The sequence below is a fragment of the Onychomys torridus genome, chromosome 8 (genome assembly GCF_903995425.1).
Source record: "Onychomys torridus chromosome 8, mOncTor1.1, whole genome shotgun sequence".
Taxonomy (NCBI): domain Eukaryota; kingdom Metazoa; phylum Chordata; class Mammalia; order Rodentia; family Cricetidae; genus Onychomys; species Onychomys torridus.
The window spans coordinates 1,561,093-1,566,882 of NC_050450.1; the positions used below are offsets into that span (position 1 = coordinate 1,561,093).

Genomic DNA, 5,790 nt, shown 5'->3' on the forward strand with positions numbered 1-5,790 from the left:
TAAACCAAATAAACCAATTCTTTCCCAAGTAGCTTTTGATCTTAGTCTTTGTCAAAGTAATAGAGTCAAAACTATGCTGTGGATTTCCCTCTTAGAGATAGGGACTCCACAGCCTCTTATTCTCTGTATATTGATCAGTTATGGGTCTCTGTATAATCACTATCTATTGTAAAAGAAAGGTTCTCTGATGAGGATTGCTAATTAGTCTATATGTATAAATAAATGTAAGAACTTAGGTTGTAGTTTAATACTACACCCATTTAACTGAGTAATAATACCAAACTCTTGCCTATGGCATATCACCTAGCCAGCTGTTTTAGTTAGGGCTACTATTGCTATAATGAAACACCATAATCAAAAACAACTTGGGGAGGAAAGTATTTGTTTGCCTTATGCTTCCACATCCATAGTCCATCACTGAAGGAAGTCAGGGCAGGAAGTCAAGGAGGGCAGGAACCTGGAGGCAGGAGCTGATGCAGGGGTCATTGAGGAGTGCTGCATACTGGCTTGCTCCCTATGGCTTGTTCAACAAGCTTTCTTATAGAACCAAGACCCCAGCCCTGGGATGGCCCCACTCACAATATTCTGGCCCCTTCCACATCAATCACTAATTAACAAAATTCTCTACAGGCTTGCCCAGACCTAACTTATAGAAGTGTTTACTTAATTGGGTTTCCTCCTCTCAGATGACTCTACCCTATCTCAAGTTGACATAAAATTAACCAGCACACCAGCCATGGATCTATGACCCAGTTAATGTACTAAGCATGGGCTTCTTCTTGTGGAGAAGGCTTTAAATCCAGTCATAAAATAGTCATTCTCATAATGCTAATGCCATTATTGTATCAGTGGCCATATTTTACCAGGCTAGTTCTTACAGTAACTTACAGTGTTCCCAGCTAGGTAAGATTGGTAATAGCTTTTCCATCCCAACAATATACATTCCCTTGGATGACTGAAGGGTCTTTAGTATTAGCATCTGTTTAGATCTCTGCAAATAATATCATTTTCTTCCAATCTAAAATTTTCAAAGATCTAGGGGTTTTTTTGTGTGTGTGTGCAATTAATAGTCTCTGGGTTTTTTTGTTTTTTTGGTTTTTTTTGCTTTAATTTCTGCTGTCTCTATTATGTCCCTCATTCTGCTTGTCTTGAGTTTACTTTGTTCTTCTTATTCTAGTTTATTGAAGCAGACTCTTATATTATTAATTTAAGATTTTTCTATCATTCAAATATAGCACTTGGTAGCATAAATTTCCTCTCTCTATTGCTTTAACTATGTCCAAAAATTTTATACTTTATATTTTTCTATTAATATAATTATTAGCATATATGCATAATTCACTCTTATTGTTCACTTGTTATTTTCTTTTTTCACTTCACTATGATCATAAGCACACCATTTTCAATCAATTTTTTATTTAATAACATATCTTCTCCTCAGAATATGGTCTATCTTGATAAAGGGCATGCAGGTTCCTGAATAAATATGAACATTATGGCTTTACCCCATAAATGTCAGTTAAAGTCTATTGATTGCTAGTTTTGTATTCTGTATTCCAACTGATGTTTTATATAGCTGTTTAATATATTGTTGAGAGAAAGAAATTAAGTTGTCCAGCTGATTGTGGATTTAGCTGTTTCTTCCTTAAGTTCTATTAATTTTTGCTTCACGGTTGCTCAGTGTATACACAATTAAAATCAATACACATTTTTCTTGGTGGGTTGACTCATAATCATAAAATACTAATGCAGAGGCCTTTCTAATTTTCTCTGTATCATTCCCATTATAGTCTATGTGCTGCCAAAATGAGCACAGAAAAGTGATCCTTTTCTTATTCACAACATCATGATTTTATCTTCTTTCCTTTTGATCAATATTTTAATGGCACATGTTTTATATCTTTTACTTTTAATCTTCCCATATTTTATATTTGAACTGAATTCTTTTGCTGTGTGCTTTTTAATCTGACTACCAATTTCAGTCTCAGAATATTTCTTTAGAAATTAATACAACATAGCTATAATTGTAATAAGATAACTAAAACAAATTTTTCATTGGCTTGTTCTCCCTTTCTTGTCTTCCTGTAGATTACCTGGATTTTTTTGATTAATGCATTTTAATTTATCAATAGCATTTTAAATTTATTTCATTACATAGCCTTTCTAGTAGTTCTTCCATTATTTCTGGAAGAATATTTATGACACCATGACATTTCCAGTTCACTGATATATAGAAACATTGTTTTACTTTGCTACCATTTTCTGTTCCCTAAATATAATATAATTTTAGCATAGTGCCTGTGATAAATTGTGAGTCACATCAAACAGCACTAAAGTTTTGGCTTTATCTATCAAATGTAATTTATGAAATTTAAAATGAGAAAGGAAATCCATTGTCTTCATCTCAACTTTCCATGATCACATTTGATATCACCTCTTGATATTTCAAAACTCTACCTTTCCCATGCCCCTTTTGATAACAAAATTGCCTATAGCCACTCATTTTACATAGGACTTCGGTACCATCATCTTCTGGTTTTGTTGAAGAGGAGTGTTGGCAGACACAGAAATTGTATATGATAGTTGCTTCATTCAGTGCTTGGAAACTGTCATGTCAAACATAATCACAACAAAATTCAAGCAGGTTATATAATGGATATAAACAAGCTGATTCTAAATACCATATTAATAGGCAGAAACTCTGAAGATCCAAATTAATTTTTCAGAACACAGGATTAGAGAATTAACATTTTTTGACTTCCAATCTTGCTGTCAGACTATAGTCCACAGGCAGTGTAGAATTTACTAAGCAGGCCAATCACTGGGCTAGAATGAGACTCTTAGGAGCAGATGCATATAAACTAAAGACAACACACTGAAACAAACAATATTTTCAGAGCATGGCTATGGAAAACTCCACATCTATATTGAATAGAAAAAGATTTGCTTTTGTTCCATAAATGTTTAAAACAGTCTGCTAGCTACTTGTTCATATGCTTGCTTCTACATCCTACAGGTCTAGACATAAGCATTGTACTTATTACAAAGATTAGCTAAAATATGGAGCATGAATCTTAAGTTGGGCTTTGAGATGACTCAGGGAAGCCTGAAGACCTGAATTTATTTCCTGTAACTCATATACTGAAAGAGAGGACCAAGTCTGTAAGTTGTTCTCTGACTTCTATGTTTAGCATGGAATATGCACAACGTGCGCGCGCGTGTGCGCGCGCACGCGCACACACACACACACACACACACAATCAATCACACACACACAATCAATCAATCAATCAATCAATAATTTTAAATTTTAAAAGCTTAAGATTCTACAATTCTTTTTTTTTGGAGCTGAGGATCGAACCCGGAGCCTTGCGCTTGCCAGGCAAGTGTTCTACCACTGAGCTAAGTCCCCAACCCACGATTCTACAATTCTTAAAAGACAACAGATTGGTGACTTTGAATTTGATAGATTTAGATTTTTTGATAGGTTACTATAGACATGCTTTGTGAGATAAATGACAAGCTAAACTTCATTAATATACAAAGGTCTGCTCTGTGAAAGAGATAATTAAGAAAAACATAATGCTTGCAAAACATGCATATGCTAAATAACTGTGATCCAGGTACATAAAGACACTTAAAATTCAACTGTAGCAGGAATCTTAAAAGTTCTTTAAACTTTAAACTTGATCAAAGATATACACAGAAGTGTGTCTCTTTAGTGATTCTAAATCCAATCAAGTTGACAATAGTTAGCAGTCTCCAAACTAAAGATAATTTGGAGACAGCCCAACTCACTACAGCCACAATAGGATAGCCCCATCCTACCCATCCTTAGTGACCTTTGGAATCCATGGGTTGTGCCTATACTAGTGATATGCCTTTACATATCTCAAACATAGGAGTCTTGCAAAGAGTAACAAAGGCCTTTCCTAGGCCAAACTTTAGGAACTGTGTAAACAAGAGTCTAACTAGTTGAAGCTCCAATACTGTCTCTTGTATGCTTGTTCTAAAGGAAGGCCAAAAACATTAGAAACAGTCTAGAATTTGAAAGAAAAAAAGAAAAAAACAAAAAAAAGTAAGTTTCTGTAGTATGGATCTTAAAGGTTCTTATTAATAAAATCAAACCTGAGGCCAGTTATTGGGGTGAACTCTGGAAGATCAGAGAAGCAGAACAGACCACAGCTACCTCACCTCACCAGTTCCTCAGCTGGTCTTAGCTTCCTCAGACTGCAAGTTTCTGAGTCCTCATCCAAATGAATCTCAGCAGAACTGTGTTGCTCCAAAGCCTAAAAGCTTAACCAGCCAAATGCTTCTAGTTTCTGGTCTTCACGCCTTATATATCTTTCTACTTTCTGCCGTCACTCCCTGGGATTAAAGGCTGGATTTCTGGGATTAAAGGTGTGAGTCACCATGCCTGGCTGTTTCTAATGTGGCCTTGAACTCAGAGATCCAGAGGGATTTCTGTTTCTGGAATGCTAGGATTAAAGGCGTGTGCTACCACTGCCTATCCTCATGTTTAATATTGTGGCCATCCTGTTCTCTGACCCCAGATAAGTTTATTTTGGGGAACACAATACCACCACAAGTTTCTATGAGTATCCTTAAAACAATATAGAATTTCATTTTGCTCTAAGGATGTTTGAGTTTTTAGTCCTTAGCCAGATCGAACTTTAGTGTAGACTGCTGACTGTCAGGAGTTGCTAATATATGTAGGACATTCAGGATGTAAATGGTTAATTCTTAAGGATTTCCTGGTGGCTGAGGAGGTGTTCCTCCTATCCTCAGCAGATGTTAATGAAAGAAGGACTTAACACTGGGAAGACGCCATTGATCCACTATATCTCTATATATCTAATGCCATAGAGATTGTTATGTCTTGCATAGCAGAGATACTCAGTGCTTAAGAGCACTTGCTGAATAAGCATGAACCTGAGTTCAGATTCCAGCAATCAGGTAAAAAAAAAACATGCGTGTAACCAAACCCGGAACTAAGAGGCGTGGACACAGGATTGCTGGGGCCTACTAGCTGCAGGTTCAAAGACATAAAGTGGAGAGTGATAAAGCAGGACACTTGGTGTCCCTCTGTGACCTCAGTATCACACAAATGTGCATGCATCCACATACAGACAAATGTGTACAGGCAGACTGGTATTTTTTATAAAGCATGGAAACATTCTTTGGGATAAACATATGCATTGGATATTGGCTACAGTTGGAGTTTTTTCATGACTTCTTTTCCTGGGAATCCTGAGACCAGTTCCTTCCGAGGAAGAAGGGAAGTGGTGTGGTATGATGTGTGTGTGTGTGTGTGTGTGTGTGTGTGTGTGTGTGTGTGTGTGAGATATACTTTGGACAACAGTTTTTATTTTGTTGCTTCTTCATCCACAGACAGTACATCTGTAAGTCCTTATGTTTTCTTGGTGTCACTACTCTGGGCTTACTGATTGTTGCTTCATCCAAGCTGCTAAGATCTCACAAGTTATAGCTTAAAATAAAGAAAACTCTTCAAAGCCAAGAACACACATACATGCATAGTTCAAATTACAGGACACACATAAGCACAGGCACAAATGTAGATGTACACAAGACTCTGGCCTTTTGACTGGCTTGCCAGGGTTGTGTGAGTATCACCTGCTGCCTTGTGATCTTGGCTATTTTCAGTAAAAAAAAAAAAAAAAAAAAAAAGATGCAGGAGATAGAAGTGGGATTTCCTAAACTTTGGATAGCACCATCAGCAGGACATCCCTGTGGAACAAAGAATTTATGTGAGGGATGCTTTTATGGACT

General features: G+C 36.5%; 1 non-coding gene across 1 annotated transcript; it reads right to left on the reverse strand.

The window, feature by feature from the left end:
• Positions 1–1,707: 1,707 nt before the first annotated feature.
• Positions 1,708–1,814, reverse strand: LOC118590489. The gene has a single exon (XR_004945787.1). It is a non-coding gene; the product is annotated as a U6 spliceosomal RNA (small nuclear RNA).
• Positions 1,815–5,790: the final 3,976 nt, after the last annotated feature.